Source organism: Solenopsis invicta, chromosome 9 (genome assembly GCF_016802725.1).
Source record: "Solenopsis invicta isolate M01_SB chromosome 9, UNIL_Sinv_3.0, whole genome shotgun sequence".
In the NCBI taxonomy this organism is placed as follows: domain Eukaryota; kingdom Metazoa; phylum Arthropoda; class Insecta; order Hymenoptera; family Formicidae; genus Solenopsis; species Solenopsis invicta.
The window spans coordinates 10542935-10561445 of record NC_052672.1 but is presented as its reverse complement, the minus strand read 5'-3'; the positions used below and the strand labels follow the sequence as shown (position 1 = coordinate 10561445).

The window sequence follows — 18511 nt, the reverse complement described above, 5'->3', positions numbered from 1 at the left end:
CAGCTTTGTTACTGCCATGTGGACTCTGCGTTGCACCTGCATTGTGGCGGTTTGTTGTAAATTGCGTTATTATGCATTATCGCGACGTCTCGTCTGCAACTATAAACTAATTGCTCTCGCCTTAAGTGTCTACAGTACATCATTAGTATTCCGCGATAAATTGCTGCGATACATTTAACGTCTCATATTTTATATATATCTAATTTTTCTTAAAACAGATATCAGTTCAATATTTTATTAAGAGTGCTTGCCTGCGCTGTACAAAATTTATGTAAATTTAGATTCTTCGGAAAAACCCGATATTTTATACATTCGTCGGAGATACCGGGACGTAGTTTAGGAATCCCTTTCAAATCGTTACCACGTGCCATCCCCGGGAAGTCATCCCAAAAGCACTCAATGACTCAGCTGTCGGAAAAATAACTGAGCTTCCCGGCGAACCGTGCGCGCGGTGAGCACAAAAAGCGCACCTCGAGAATCTATACGAGGAACAGGTTGTGCACGATGTCCTGTCACCGGTACGGCGAACCTGATCTCTTGCGAACGAGCAAGATAACCCGTTGAAGCGAAAGAGACGCGAAGTGGAGGGAGCCGGGCCGCTTGAGGTCGGCAAAGAAAAAAAAAAGGAGTACAACTTGGGAGAAGGGATAGAAAGAAGGTAAGAGAGAGAGAGAGAAAGAGAAAGAGAGACAAGAAGGCAGAAGAAGACAAGCGAGAGGAAGAAAGAATGCGGGTCTATGCAAGCGAGGGATGAGACGGAACGACGAAGAAGGCCGGGAGAATAATAATAAAGAGACAAGGAGGCGAGATAACGCACGGCGCCGCTCTGTCGTCCATTCATGCTTTTTACTCGTTAGCAGTTACCAGCTCGTGCGGGTCGGCCAACCTCCGTATCACCTTGTCTCACCTGCCCAACGCGGCTCCTTTCGCTCCTGGCCTCTTTTCCTATCGATCTCATTCTAGCTCAATGTAGTTGACCCTAGAGAATACGTACGAGCGGTCCGTACTACGGGCGGAACCAGTCGCAGGATCCTCTTTCGTCTTATTCATCCCTATGGAGCTCCTGTCTCGCCAGATGTACGTATGACGTGGGAAGCAATGATGGTTTAACGCGAATACGAGCTCGAGTAAAATAATTTTGATGATGAAGTAAATCATTTTTTTTTTTATTTTATGATTCAGTAGTTAATAATATTATTGCGAAATAATTGAACAGTCTCTTATAAAGATTAAACAAGTGCATTTTTTCAAAATCTGAATTGATGTTATAAACAATTTTGCTCAAAAATTTAAACAAGTATAAGTACAAATAGGCGTAAGTAAATATAAAATTTCCGGCAATAACTCCAAACAGGTCTATAGATTTCATTTTTTTTTAAATGGATTCTTTAAAATATTAATCCTAAAATTTAAATCTTTGTTCGTATATATGAATCTATCTTATGTTTGTAAAAAAATATTATATTTATACAAAGAGAAGTATAAAAAATGGTTTTGTTAAAAACACTTGTAAAATTTTGTAAAAAAAAAGTGAAAAGATTATTGCTTTATATTGTAAATAATATTTTCTTCTTTATCTTTTATTATTAGTAATGTTATAAAAAAATAAAATGTAAAATTATATAAATAAGTAATAAATATATTGTAAAATTCCCGCAAAAAATAAAGTTAAAAGCTTTTTTTCCTTTTAAATATGAATCAAAATCTACAATTTTGTTCTTATATCTGTTATGTAGCAGAAGAAAAATGATCATATTTATACAATAAATAATTAAAAAAAACAAAATTTTTTGTTTCCTAAAAATTTAACTTTTAAACATGTTTGATTTTTGTACGAAACTCTTCAATTAAAAAAAAAAAAAAAAATACGGAATATGTGTTTATTTAAAATCCAACTATTCTTGTTTTGTATCTCGAATTTTTGTATCTCGAAAATCAAATTTTTATTTAAAATTTGATTCAATTAAAATTTTTAAATTTTTAGAAAATTATGGGAAGAAAATAAATATAAATTTTATCATTATTTATAACCAGATGATTTTATCCAATTTCTATTTAGTTACTATCTATGATGCATTGCGGCATGCACTTTACGAAGGAACTAATCGATTCGCTTGCAGGTGTGCGTGTGCGTATACACATGTGCAACGAGTATGCACGCGAGTATGCGAACGCGTTGCAACGCAGCAGAGCTTCTCTCTTGCCTTATTCGCTCCTAATACTTCGAAACTAGTCACAGTTTCAAACTATCTACTAGTCTTCTCTATGCGACACATATATAACATCTGCCACGTACGCACGACGTGAATAAATATTATAAACGTAGAATATATCGGATAGATAAATGTATATAAATTTTAAATATAATCATATTAACATTAGCTCTAAATATCATCAATATACATTTTCAAAATTGAAGATATAATTTATTCAGCCACATATATCTACTGTCGCATGTATTTATATCTATCTAGCCAGATACGTCATTTAACATATTCACATCTCAAACTCGAGCGACTGATTTCATTAGGCTACCATTGCCAGCGTTATTACATGCGATTCCACACGTAATTGATAGGATCGCATAACTCATGATCGTTTTAGCGATGAAAGGATAAACCTGCTGTTTCGATCTAACGATCGGAGTCATCAAGCGCGGTGAAATTGTTCAGGAAATCACACGAGTGGCGAATTACGGTCGTTAGAGGATCATTTTCTCGCGCGCACGAGAGTATCGATGTATCGCGCAGGAAACCAACTTATTGCAATCACGCTGTCAATAACCTACCCAGATAAAATCAGTTCAGTTCAACAATCTCTCGATTGGCAGAAATAGATAAGATTGCATAGCATAGGCGATATAAACAAGTTGGTGAAGCGTGGCTAATATTGTTTCTAACAATTTTTAACCCGCTTCCGCGTTATTCAGAACGAGTTGTTAGAGCAATATAATTTGACACATTACCACGATGAAAGGAGATGTCGAAAGTTGCGTTGGCGAAAATTGCAATCGGCTCTGCAGATTCGATATTACAGACCCGCCGCGCGATCAATATTTATCAATCGACCTGCCCGTTCAATTATCCCATTATTATTAATCAAAACAGAAAAAAAAAATATATATATACCGGAAAAATTGAATTGGCGTGGCGAAAACATAGACTCGCGCCCTCGATGCGTTGGCGAAGGTAATCGATGTAAATGTAACATTACGGAACCCCATGATAACCCCGCGCATGCCGATATATCAAGCTTCAATTCGCTTTGGAGAAAATAACGTCGTTAGAGATCAACGTTCCATTATCTCATTATCGTCCATCGGAATCGGCAGCGGATCAATGGGCCTAATAAGCGTTTCTCCGTTAAAGCGTGCGTTTGTAACGGCGGCGCGCATAAATCGCGTTGCCGCGCATGCATTATGCATTAAAATGCTCCACATCCGCGTGCTGAGCAGCGATGAATGAAAGGCGATTCCACCTACGCGCGCGACGCGATAGAGAACAGAGCCGGGCAGCGAGATATCAATTATCGCGTCCGGTTTATTACGTACGTACATCGTATGTGCCTCTTTCCTCCGTGTAGCGTGTTCGCTGCGCCGACATCGACATTTTCGCGATATCGCAATTTCATGCCGCGACGGTGCATACGAGAGCGAGAGAGTAATTTATCAATTACCGCGAGAACGAGTAGCCGATCGACAAGTCGCACGCCGGTAATTTGCATTTCGCCCGGCGTGCAGAGTGCTATCTGTAATGCGATTAAAGATAATGTTTACTCGTGTCGTAAATCGTACTATAAAATATGGGAAGAGATGGAGTTTCTCGTGTGAATTGTAATTTATTTAATTTTAATGAATTTATATCTGCGACCTGTCGTTTCGCTTCTCTCTTTCTCTCTCTCGTTCTAAAGTTAAATTTTATCTACGGAGCTACGAGAACCATGCAAGCTAAAAAAGAATTCTGAATTGTGTAAAAATAGTCGACTAATTTTAATTTATCTGCAAGTACAAATGCTGGCTCGTTAAAATGTTTTTTTTCTTCTCTTCTTTTCAGTTGAACATTACGTTATCTTTCACCAATGTGTGAGCTCGGAGTAATTTTGAACTTATCTAAACTGCGTGTTAAAATCTGATTCCGTCAGTATCGACTTATTAAATAATGCTCGTATTATCATCAACTATACTCACGTTGAATTTAAGTTGGCAAGCTGTGAGTTTTAATTTTATTTGTTTGTAATCTCATTGTTTTATCTTATTCATAAATCTAAAAAGTATTGAGATAGTTGTTTAAAAATTGTTCAACTTTAACTCAACGTATGCTGAAATACATGTTTTTTTTTTTTTTTAGCTTTGTAATAATTGGCTTAAAGGCGATTAAGAAAGGACTTATTCACGTTTCAATTATCAGACTCGATAGAATCGCGAGCGATAATTTGCGGTCATTGGAATCCTTCGGGGAAACACGCGAAGAGCGGAAACGATTGAATCTCAAATCCGTGTCTGATTAAAGTCCGAATTGAATCCGTGCCGATCGAACTGGCATTTCACCCGTTAAAGAAGCGCTTTTGTTTTTTTGTCAGCGCGCATCTGCGATTATTCTTCTTCCCGCTCGTGTTCGCACACCATAGAGCTATCGTCCCGAATCGATAACTCTCATTTCTGTACGACGAGGTGGGAAAGTAAATAGACTTTGGTATTTGCCACAACGTCCGTTTTTTGTTCCTGTTATATTTACGATCGAGATTTAGGGGCTTTCTTTCATCCACTAACACACAAGCCCATCGGGCATAAGCCAACCCTTATCTAATCCGTTTTTCACCTTATCCCTTTTTCTTGCTTCTCTTCAATATCCTATAGATGGCTACAATAATAGTGTCTGTCGAGACAAGGTCACATTGAGCAAACTGTTCACGCGATTAATAAACTTGTTACGATCTAAATACCTCAATATGATTAAAAAAAAAAAAAAAAACGAATAAAGGTTAATGAACGAGTGAGTTATAAGTTAGAAATAAATAAACTATATCTATTGAAACTCAATTTAGCATTGTGAAATCGCTATTTTTTTAAACATATTTTATACGTCTTACTTTGCTAATGTTAACTTTTTTGCAACAGCAACATGCGGAAACAAAAAGAAACGTCGCATGACATTAAAATTTTTTCTCTCAATATAATCAATTTATATGTAAATTTACATTCTTGTTCTTAACTAATTGCATTCGTTATATATTTATACATATGTAAAACTTGTTTATAACTTGTGCACATGAATATATGTTAATTCTCTTAAAATTTAAGTTCTTTAGTATTCCATTGCGTATTGTACCAAGAAAATCTTTCTAGGAGCGACTCCTAACAATTCTTAGACGAGAAAAGCATACAGTGGAATTCTAACACACGTTCACACAGTGTCTCACTTCAGTTTGCGATTTACCTACTTATTTTCAGGAAAAGTTTCTGGATTTTCCAAAAACCTTCACACGAGTGAACTCTAAGAAACAATAAATCTTAAAGGGATTCAGTATTCGAGAACTTCGTCTTCGACTTAGCCTATAAAAGGATACGCGATCCCTAATTTTCACGTTTTAAAACCACAAAAATTCTAAACGACAGCACCGGGAAAAAGAGGAAGATTAAAGGGAATTAGAAAAGGGAAAATGAGAAAACAGGAAAGGATGCATCAATGGGACGAGGATAAGTTGTGAATGCCTCCGCCGAGCCGATCGTATAATTTATTGTCGAGATTCTTGATCGCGGTAACCTGTACCCGTTATTTAATGAGATGTCGGGATCTCCTATGATATCGATAGGGAAGCAAAAAAGCGAGACTACGTCTAGTGCATCAGGAGAGAACACGGAATCCTCCCATAAAGGCGTATTTCACGTTCCCGATCGGATCGCTTGATATCGCTTATCAGCGCAGGTATAATTCTCTGTTGATGTTATCTCGTGATAATATTGTCCCGCGATCGCATCGGCGCATCTGCATTACCGTTGCTAAAGATACGATCTTAATACGTGTATATATCGAAGCAGTTTGATGTGGAAACTAAATACGTAACTGGAGGTGAAGATATCGACATGTCAAGTTGCAGTCAGCTACACGATAGGAAAGATCGAACATCTTTAATGTTTAATGTTAGATAAAATTTTCATTATGTTAGAATTGTGTCAGAAAGTATAATCACATTTTTAAATATATATAATTTGTGCCAATAAAATTTAAAATCAATCTTTCCTCAAAGCAAATATTAAGAGAAACGATTATTTGTCAAATCACTACGCAGTAAAATCTTTGTATTTATATTAATACCGGATTCTGTTACAATTTTTGTGTTAAATTTTGACATATTTGAATTTTAATTTAATACGTGATTGTGTTATCTGAATATTTTGTGTTAAATTGATGTTCAACATTTCTTAGTATTAAAATGACATAATTTATGAGTAAAGAAACAAATAACATGAAGATAATATAGTTTTTTAAAAATAAATTTAAATTTTAACACACATATGTGTTAACATTATGAGATATATATAATTAATATAAATATTAATTTTACTAATGAAATATATTTTCACAATCTGTTTCCAAATTACGTCAAAGTGTTACAATTTTAACATTAATGCTTTTATATAATATTTACGTTACTTTCACACATTCATTTTATGTTAAATTTAACACAAGTTTTTTTAACTGTGCAGATTTCATTATCTTCAATGCCTCTTAATTAAATTAAATCTTACATCTATCGAACGCGTCTTATCAAAGTTTTCTGATTTTCTTCAAACATTTTTCTACGCTCTATAGATAATTGTTCTGAGAATAGGAGTACGTATATAAGTTACGTTCTCGCAACACGAGATTATACATATTTGTCAAGCACATTTCGCGTCAAAAAAGCCTTATCAAAGCGATTGCTCGGAGTGATATAGCAAGGCTCGAATCGCCGTGTGCGCCTCCGTGTGCTGATGACAGCAATGACTCATCGTAATTTGGTGAAGTCGCTTGCAAATAAGACCGATAAAAAGCAGATTGCGTATTAGTCGCGCTGCTGATAAGATTTCGGCCATACTCTCTAATCGCTTGTTTTTTGCCGTTAGTCACAATCAGCGCGGCATCGTAAGCAGGGTAAACAACTCGCGATATTTCTGCTCTGTCTACTCACGCGGGCACATAATTCGGGGCGATAAAAATTACGCTGGATGACGGTTCGCCTGAAAAGGGACCCGCTGTGCCGTATATAATGCAGCTCGAGCCAGACCTTTGACCTTTAATGCTAAATTTAACAATGCGGTCTTACGAAACGAGGAAATACGTAGAGACCACATTTGAATGGATTTTTAAGTAAAGCCTCGCATACGCTCGGAATACATTACGAGCGAACGCAGTTCTAAAATATCTTTTGCGTTGCCACACGTCGTTTTCATGCAAGCAAAGCTGACTGTAGATAATTAAGATAATGAGAAGGCATATTCTTTTTTTGCGACTAATTAGCGAAATACGGCAGGAGCAAGTTGTTCGAAACGTCGCGCGTGCGAAGTATCTTGAATATCATTGTTCTTTTCCTACATCCGACGATCACGGTGCGCTCTCAAGACTATCGACTTTTATATCCCATACGATAGATGCTTGACGCAAGAGGACCCGTAAATCGTCGACGAGGCGACACTGCCGATGTTATCAGTGCGAATCGGTCGTCCAAGAAACGAGATACCTCATTCTTCTGGGAAAACGATAAATTGTGATAACCACAATATACCATATATATATATATATATATATTTTTTTTTTTTTTTACTGACTAGTACAATGTCCTTGCTAAACATTTTCATCAAAATACTGACGAAATCTACGTTTAAACTTTATATCGGGATCACGAAATCGACATGATTCTATCATAGTATCTTCTACGTAAAATTCTATGAAATATAATTGAAAGAATTGATTGCTTTATGGGTAAATGTATAAATTCTTGAATTATAACAATTATACAAAAATAACGAATCATAAGAAAGGATCTTCTATCGCGAATTGAGAGAAAATATAGATTTACACGTGAACTTTTATAAAAGATACATAAGAATGTAATGTGCGCAAAAATATCAGGAGATTATCGATCCTGTTCTCGGAATATAGTTTTTAGAAACCGGTGTGGAATATCCGAGCCAGCTGCAGTTACAATAACTTCGTAAAAATTTAAATTCGGACGAGTCAAAGGAGGGACATTTTATAAAGGGATTAATCAGAAACGCCCACTGTTACTGGAACTTCACGGGGACAATGGACGTCAACTATTCGTCTCCTTCGTGGCAGACACACGGTTTCGGAGTCTCTTCCGGTGGAAATTGGCGGAAGCTGCGAGTCACGTTCGGGATTTTCACGAGCGTGGGGTTCTCTAAGATGTGTATACTGCAGACAAAAAAAAAACGCCAGAGGAGAAGAGATCCTTTCTTCCTATTTCGTCTACCCTCTTTTCGTCCCTTAACCGACCTTTAGTGCCGCTCGTTCTCACCCTCGAGCTCACGGATAGATCCCCTCGAAGGACCAGGCTGATCGGGGAAACCCGCTCCGATAACATCGATGTCTTACGCTTTTCCTCGAAGATTTACGGTTTCTTTGTCTCGAGAAGACACGCCGGTTCTAGGGAAGATACTGCAGCGGAAAAATCACAAAATACTTTATAAGAAACTCTATTTCTGTTTCTCCTGCCCAATAATTTTTTTCCAAGCCGTATACAGTGCTCCTTCCATAATAAGAATCAATTTTTAATAAAGATTCTAAAAATAAAATTTATATTGATAATTAATGAAAATTCTCTTATCTTTTCACTTATCCCGTGCTTAAAGCTTATTTTCTTCAATCCCGACAATTTCGCCGTTAAGTAACTTTAAATTGGTTACTACCAATTTAAGTTCGCGCAAAAGAAAGAACTGCCTGTTCCAAACTGAACAAGGATCACGGATCGTTTTATTTAACCGCCCTTTCATCATTTAAGCTTGACAATAAGGAACAACAAACGCCCTGACAAGAATTCTAATAAAACTGGACGTAACATACTTATACGACGTTCGTACGGAAGCAATATTTTCGTCGGAATTTTTGTACAGAATCGCCGGTGACGTTATTTCTGGTCGAATCGATAATCCCGACCCTCGGTATACTTTGGACTACTCGTCCGGCGAGTTTCGCGAGCAACGCGAATGAAGGGAAGCCGCCACCGCCGTTTGAATGGGCGGCCCTCGGCGTTGCGCTGCGCCTATACCGAGGGCGATCACTCACGAGGAATAAAAGCGAATAAAGAGGTACGGTGACGGGCTCTCGGGCCGAGGACGACGACGCCTCCGAGCGACGACGCCCGCGTGGGCTTTTTATAGCGAGGCCGCGGATAACGACGGTCTTAACCATCACCGGGTCGTCCGTAAAATATTCAGGTAACGTCCTACCTCTATCGCACCTATTTTCGCCCCGGCACCGTTCTCGAGAGCGCGAGCGCGCCCGCCCCACTTCTCTTCCGGGGGAACTCGTTGAACTCGGTCGGCTAACAGCCGCATCCCTCTCCGTCGCGCTCGCTCGCTCGCACCACCCGGCGCGGCGGCAGGATAATTGGACGACCGAGTGACAATCTGACAGGTGACAACCGCGACACGATTGTAACCGGTCGACAGGCGGGAGCATTCCGATGAGAGACGATGCGAGAATGACTGGAGTGTACGCGCGGAGAAAATTAATCTCTCAAGCTGTATCATCTCCCGGCGCATCATGCGTACTTTAACGCGTATGAACCATTTTGAAAGCGACGTAAACGCACGAGAGATCGAGAGAGTTAGCACGGGCAAAAACATAAAAAATTGCATTTATAATAAATACAAAATGAACAACTTTCAAAATATGTATTTGAATACAAGATACAAAATGCTTTTATATAGAGTATTTAAATACAAAACACTTTTTATATTATTTATACTGAAGATGATCCAAAACTGAGGATTAAAACGCTTATTTGTAATCGCTGATAATATTATATATTATTTTACACGCGAGCATCCAGTGTCGTCTTTCGTGGCATTGGTTTGTACTTTGATTTATTTCCATTGAGCCATTTCTCGTTAGTCAACACTTTTATGTTTTGTATTTAACGTAGCGGCCGTGGCGCAGAGAGTTGAGTGTCTTGCTTTCTGTCCCCAAGATCCGGGTTCAAATCCCATCAGAAACATCTAATTTTATTCGATCGCTGTCTTTCGGAAGGTAATGGCTAAACTTCCGAGGAGTATCTTGCCAAGAGAATCTAAATTAGGCCGTTCGAAACCCCGGCATTTAAACTGTAGGTGCCGTATATCTGTATAAATTGTAAAAAACAAAAAATTGTAAAGAGTGCTGAATGAACGCAAGAAGAAGTTGAATCAAGTAAAGTCTTTACTAACTGTCAGTAAAGACAATTCGAGTCAGTAAAGACTTTGCTTGATTCAATTGCTTCTTCTTGCGTTCATTCAGCACTCTTTACAATTTTTTGCTTTAAAATGACGACAAATAACGTCAGCTCGCTACCTGGACTATTTGCTACGTAGTGTTTAAATAAGATAATTGTGTAATATGATGCGCAGAAAACGGAAAAATAAAGATTCTCTATGAAGAGACAAGCAATGAGAAACTTTAATCTTCAGCCGTTGCGGTTCCAATATTATATCTATTTTCAAGCATCTATTTCAAGTTTGTCCATCTGTAATCTCATTAAAGCATTTGACTTAATATACTGAACTGAATGGTGATCGATCATTACGTCATCCTAGATAATTAATACGGAACACGTGTTCGATGGTCTATAGCGATTCGTAGCAGATAATGATTAAAGCTGAGACGATAATGATTAAAGATGATTATTTTATCAATAATCAATTATCCGATATTATCGATTTTATTTGGATATATAATTAATATATAATTAATATGTGCTTTTGTTTAAGAAAAATAATTTTATAAATTACAAAATTTCTTTTCAGTCAAATGTTTGAAAGAAGTATATATTTCAGTCAGACGATATACTGCAGGTTAAAAATTTGGAAACGCTTCCGATTTTATCGCATCCTACGAGATGTTTCAGTGAACAAATCGTAGAAAAGTTTTCAAATACTCAATTTAAAGAGTAAAAATGGAGCTTCAAATCTGTGTCTTAATTTGGATCTATATTTGATTACTAAATTACGTAAAATCGAAAATGATATTTTTTTTTAATCAATATTTTTGTTTCATTTTGAAGCTGTAGCTTGATGAAACGTCATAGTTACACAAAAGTTAACATACAAATATTTTAAAGTAGGCTTTCTAAAGGTACAATGCCTTTTTAAAAAATTGGTACATTGTTCGCAATAATACTGAATGTTTGAAAACTTATTTTTCATAAAATATTATTTAACTTTAAAACTAAAGGTCTTATTAAAAAAGAAGACACAGAAAAAATATTTGTTATATGCATGATTCACATAAATTTTTTAAAGATTTTTTTTTATACTTAACATTTTATACTTATAACATGTGAGAAACTTGCAAGCATTTCTAAACTTCTGATCGGCAGTGTACATACCTTAAAACGCTGTTTCTCAGTAAAAAATTAATAAAAATACTTATAATTAGTCTAATAACTGTAAAAGTGCCTGCTCAATATGCGTGCAGTTAGACTTTGCACAAAACGCGTATTCAGCTAGAAATTTAACATGCACATTTCCGCGCTGCTGATAGGATTTTTTTTATCTGCCTCTCATTAAAAGGTTCATTCGTTAAACTTTGATAATGAGTAGAACTTGCAATTGTTATTAAATAGAGGTAATGTATCCCATCGGAGATTCAGGGTGCTGATTGTGGAAGAGTAACGCAAAATGCTGCGTTCCTGTTTCGTGCTCTTATTGCTGTTAATAGTAGACATAAATAAACAGTTATCTAGACACGTTGCACAACGTGCCACCGTCGTGCGCGCAAAGCACTCTTCATTCTGGCAAGTCATTAACGGCAAAGACCGTAATTACCGATGGCAAAAGGTCGCTCATCTACCACAAAATTATTAGCTTGTCCGGAACACTCTTGGCTATCCGACTGTAGCGTTTATATTACCGCGACATATAATTGAATTAATTACAAACGTGAGTATCGATGATCACCAATACGAAAACCGTAATCTTGCTTTTCGCAAGCTGGAAGAACAATTTCGTCTTACGAATTCTCTGTTCAATATAAGTCCGAAGATTCGAGATATTGCATGTATTAAATATTAACGGAAATTAGGTTATAATACCGAAATTAATTTTGTAAAAGGTGCCTAATACATATCAATTACGTCGTGAATATGAGATGATGAAAAATAACGTAAGTTTCACGATTCTTGATAGAAGAAAAAAAAAACAAAATTTGCGATACCTATTTAAAATTAAGCAATCCTTTTCTATTTGTCTTTTTTTTCTGCTTCATCGACATCAAAATTTTATCTCATTTCCTTTCCTGCTGTTTAAATTGAATTAATTTCTGACACAATCCTTCCCAGTAATATAACAACTCGGTTATTTCTATTATAAAAGTACATTTCGAAAGCAGAAATTTAGTTCACGTATTGTATTTTTCTTTCTTTTTTTTTATATCGAGCGTTGATATAAGTGATAAAGTTTGCAATGTGTTTGCAATTAATTCGATAACTTCAGCACGAAATAGTACTGCCAATAATCTGCACGGTCGAATAAAATGCGATGAATAATGACGTTGACTCTTTGTCTCATACTTTTGGTTTCGAAGCGTACGCCACGTTTTTTTATTCATAAAATTAACGATTTTTCGCACGTGTTTCCGTGCTTCGTAAAAAGATATGAATCATAATGATATAAGTTCATTTGCAGCAGTAATGATATAATTCAAAAACCAAAGTTTTTCAGTTTAAATATTTTGAATTATTCAGGTTTTATACAGCACATTTAATATTTTGACATAAAAATTTATGTAATCTACTCATTATAGAGGAATAAAAGTTTGATTAGCTCTTCGCTCAATGTATGAATAATAACTAACGATAACTAAAAAAATGATTTTTTAGTTATGCTAATTATGTTATATATTTAAAAAAATGAAAAATAATTAATAATTGGAAATTAGGCTAAAATGTATTGCTTGAAAAAAATTAAAATATTTAGTTCGATACAACTAAATATTAAATTTGTTTAATAATTCTTGGTTAGAAAATTGGAATGGTTGATAAGATTCAACTATACTTTTTTTTTGCAATTAAATAATTATTAAATAAACTCAATGCTTAGATGATCGTATCGACTAAATATTTTAATTTTTTAATAAATTTTTTTTTCAGTGTCGCAAACAAACGATAAGTATATGTCTGTGAACTTTATTTCAGCATTATAATGCATTTATAAAAATTATTCAACAATAAGAAATAAAACTCATAAAATCAAAATGAATAGTTAAAAGGACTCTTAGAGCCGAGTTGGGTGTAAATGCTTGAAAGAATCTAAAATTTGTCTGTAAATCTTAATATTGAACAATCTGTGTAACAACATAAGTAGAGTGCAATGTGAAATAACGGATTACGTTATAATGGAATTTGATACATTATAGACATTTTGGCCGTATATTAAATCTTCAGTGGTGCTTGTAACAAACGTAATCTGTGTAATAACTGTAATTCAACTGTAATTCAACGATCTAACGCATGCCGACGTATCGTGTATTAATGTGTGTGTGTGTGTGTGTGTGTGTGCCTTCACGCATGAAGACTTTTCTTTCCGTTTTTTAACGTGAGCGTGCAATGATCGAGATGACCGATTCTTTTTTTTTGCATGCAGGATTTGCTTGTATCGTCGAGAAGCGGATTGTTGACTGAAAAAATTTAGTATTCAACAGGGGAAAAAATTCATTGTATTCAAAAGAAATTCATTGTATTCAATAATATCTAATGATCTTAAACACGTTCCTCGCGTATCGCTAGCTACTAAAATATTCGTAAAAATACGAAGATACATATCGCGATGTCTCCCTCGGATGCTCGCATTTCTCTGCGGGATCGCGCGCGCGCGTGTTGAAGCGGCTCGTTCTGACGAAGCGTATCGGGATGTAACGGCGCAGAAATTATCGCGAACGCGCGGAACCTGCATGTCACGCTGGCATGCGGTTCTCGGGCGTTCGAGAACCGCGTTGCTTGTAACCAGCCGCGACGAGGATGACGCTTTACACGAGCGCAATACTCGTAACGTTGCTACGCACGCTGCACACGCATGTATGTACACGCGGTGTGCGGCGTCGTCGTATGTAACGCCGCGCGCGCATATAACGAAAACGGCGTGACGAATGTGCATACCGCGGGAGTCCCTGTATCTCGTGTGTCGTCCACGCGTGTGCGATTCTCCGGTGCACGCGACGCGACGTGTGTGCTGTGCACCGTGCGAAACCGAGGCGGCCGATGTATATGCGCCTGTCCGAGAGCGCTGCATGCACGCGCCTGCAATGCAAATCTCCGTGATTACTTGTGCGGTTTACAACCATACGGCCGAAGATCGGCGTATACGGCGTAACCGATCGCCGTAAAGAATATATATACATGCGGGTCGTCTTATCCTTCCCACTGCGAATCTTATAACCCAAGGTCGGCAGAGTGGGCGGGTGCGAGATTATTAATAGCCCTCTGAAGTAACTGATAATGGTTTTCGCAAATTATCAAGGAACGTAAATCGTCCCGTATCGTGCGTTCTCAATGTCGTGATTCCAGTTAATACATACACGGCTTCTCTCTCTTCTTTTTTTTTATTATCTTGCCACGATCTTCGATGGAAATCGCTGATCACGATTCGCTGTAACTATGAGTATGCCGCGAACGAACCGGATTAATGTGACACATACTTGTGCAACAACGTGCGCACGACGATAAGATCTGAGAACGTCGCCGGACTTTCTCCGAAGATATGGACGGGCTAAATTATTCATTTATATCGGTGCCTCATAATTGGCGCGATGATTGGCCCGAGAAGGAAAGAATTAACGCAATAACGATACTAGCGGGTACCGATAAATATTAATTGGCTCACGTCAAAGTGATACCGTAATTAATAGGCGGACTTTCTATATTGGGCACCAATTGCAAAACACGTGTTGTATCATTTAAACATGAAATTAATCAATTTTATAAGCAATAAAATTTCTCGATCCTTTGCCGATTAAGTATTTTCCGATTGCATAATTAATTTTAGATTCTTACATAAAACACATAAGGAAGTAACAGAATTATTAAACCTGTTCCACAAATATACAGTCCTAAAATTAATTGTTCGGATATATGATATTGAGAGTATTTTTTATGCTACAAACCTAACAAATATAAATTTTTAGGGCAACTTGATTGAAAATGAAAACACCTTAATGCCAGTGATGCATTTCCATCAAAAGTTCAAAATTTATATTCAGCCGAATAACCGGGCCCTTATTAGAATCTTACCCACATTTCTACATGGCAGATTGATTTATTTCGCTAATTTTACTTTTTATACACATTTGCAGACTTAAGTAAAAAGCTAAAGATAAGAGGTAAGGTAGAATCGGCGCTTTCTTGAAACTTTATTCAAATATACATCTTTCAATCCAATTTTATTAACAAGTCAATGAATCTTTTCAGCTTGAACACAAGTATGCTTCTGATGGAAACGTATCATCGGCAAGGGGTTATTATTTCTATTGACTTTTTCTTAAAAATTCTAATATTCGATGAATTTGTAGCATGAAAAATGAGCTCCCATTATCTTGCGTGTTCAGACAATTATAGTTTCATAACTGTACATATCGAGATGTACGTAATAATTACGAGCGACATCACATTCACAAACGTGACGATTCGTCGGAGTTTTCGAAGAAAACAAGCTGGATAAGCTACGAATACTTGGATGTTTACTCACATCGTACTCCCTCCTCCGCGGCGCTTAATCTTACGTGACGAAACGATCGCGATAAATCACGATCGCCGTATCGGAGTTTAATATTTTCTCTAACCCCTCCGCCCGGCGCCCGCCTGCCTAATCAAGAAATTATATCTGACAGCTCTGAGTTAATCCGGCCATCGAGATACACTCGCGGTTCTCAGAAAAACAGATCAACAAGAAAATGCCGCGATGGCAAGCCGCCGATTTGCGTCATGTGCGCGAACAATCGCGGTAAGGAAGGAGAAAGAGCGAGAGAGGGAGAACGACAACGCGAGATTGCGCGACCCTGAACGTACCGCGACACGTGCTCTCGCACATGTCGAACGACGAAATTCGGAGCGACGACAATGCTCAGCTGACGTAGAGCATTATTACATCTTCACACGCAGATGTCAGCAGGTTATTTCTCTAAAAAAAAAAAAGATGTATTCGCCGCACGATTTCTCTCTGTTCGCGACGTCGCGTCGCGTCGATTTGTCTAACAGCTAGATATCAATGCATCACGAATTTTTAGAATTTCTCACTAATAAAGATTATTATTATCGCCAACGGTTGTTGAGTTAACGAAAAAAGCCGATCGAGATTATTATACATTTCCTGGAGTTGACGAATAAGAAATGAAATTAATGAAAAGTATTAATAAAACGCAGTAAGATAAAATTTGTTCTATTCTAAAACCTTGTGATAAAGCGAAAAGTCAGGCGGCAAGATCTGTGAGACTTTATTTCCATTTAGCGACTCGTTACTATTTTTATTAATTATCCTTATCATATATGTGTACACACACACACACACACACACACACACACACACACACACACACACACACACACACACACACATACACACACGCGCGCGCGCGCGCGCGCGCGCACATCGATCTCGCGTAGAAATGAATGAGCTTATCCGGACTCGAAGCGCGCTCGATTTGTCACAGACAAATGCGTAAACATGGAACGAAAGTGGAATCGAGAAATAGCAGCGAATACATACGAAAGCGATGACAAACAGAAGGTGAGATATTCGGCAAGGATCATCAACGCCATTTATTTATTCAGCCTGAAGACTATCGCGTGAGCATCTTAAGCGAGATTCAGGCCGAGCGAACAAACGCGAATGAACAACTTGCTTGAATGAGCACGCACTCATTGGAACAAGTTGTTCATTCGTATTTGCTCGCGTCCGCTTGCCTGTTCTGGATCCGGGTTAAGAGGTCTTTACACGCCAATCGGAAGACAATACTCGCGTACATCCATTCGATACCTTTAGACCTGTAAAAGCGCGCTAACAGCTTTATAAGCGCGTCCCGAATAAGCGGCTTTAAACTTTGTTTTCTCTTTCAACTACAAAAAAAATTCGATTATACCGATAACGCAAGTTTAACGCGGCTTTCTTTTCATTCAGAAAAAATAGATCTTAGACGTCGATTATCGCCGTTAGAGGCGTCAATAAGTCGATGAGTTAACGAAGCTCACACAGATAAGAGAAAGAAAGAATGAGCTCGTCTCAATCGATCATTGTTCCATGGATGCTATATGCCGGAACGAATGAGCATCGATTCGATGTCGGCAGTGAGAAGTTACGCGGAGAGGCGGTTTACTTTAGATAAGATTACAGGCTCATTGTTGTTTATGTGTCATCATTGTAACTACATGACAAGAGTATGTGGGATCGTGACACTATGATTCGCTCGTTCATGCGGTTATTAAGTGTAACCCGATACACTACACTCGTGATAAAAGCCTCCTCAGATATTTATTCCATTAATGATCACGCCATCGACTCCGTAAAAATTGTTTTCTATTTTTAATTAGAAATTGTATGAAGCATCTCATTAACTATACTTTTTTATTCTTGCGAATATGCAAGTCGCATAAACTTATTATGTAATGTTTTTGCTATAAAGAATATTTTTTATCATATAGTTTAAGAATGTATGTGCCATTCGTGCAAAAATTTATTTAGATGCACTTACTCGTTTAAAAGTTATTTATTTAAAGCTGCAGTAAAATATAGCACTCTTCGCTACAAAAATCATCAACCTAAATCAAATTTGACATTGTTTTGTTTTTTACAGCTAGTTTTAGAGCTAAAATTCAGCCATTCACGATCAAATTTTTTTTTGTTAATTTAGGAAAAAAAATAAACCTAAAGAAACCTTCAGTTTTTAAATTTCGATAACTTTTAGCTCATATTGTACAGCCGAAACATCTTCTTAATAAAATATTCTAAAAATAAAACGAACGAAATTAGCCAACGGTATTGCATGTAATTGTTATTGTCATTTATTTATTTATTTTTATCTCAAGTAATATCAGTAATATTACTCTCAAAATTATTTTTGACATATATTGTAAACTATGTATATTTGAAATAATATAATAGACACATATAATTGATGAATTTAGAGATAACCTATATAAATGATTTTATTTTCTATACTGCAAAGTATTGAACGTCATGTTCACTTTGTTTAGCTTTAAATAACATTAAATCAAATTATTGATAAAGATAAATGATGGGCTGTGAAAAATTAGGATAAAATTGATGTAT

General features: G+C 36.9%; 1 protein-coding gene and 1 long non-coding RNA gene across 3 annotated transcripts in view; both read right to left on the bottom strand.

Moving 5' to 3' along the window:
• LOC105207388 overlaps positions 1-18511 on the bottom strand; it is a 148472-nt gene that overhangs the window by 103462 nt on the left and 26499 nt on the right. The gene's annotated exons all lie outside the window — the stretch shown is intronic.
• On the bottom strand, positions 4330-16782 carry LOC120358638. The gene is made up of 2 exons (XR_005575545.1): positions 15935-16782; positions 4330-10341 (listed from the first exon to the last, which is right to left on the bottom strand). It is a non-coding gene; the product is annotated as an uncharacterized LOC120358638 (long non-coding RNA).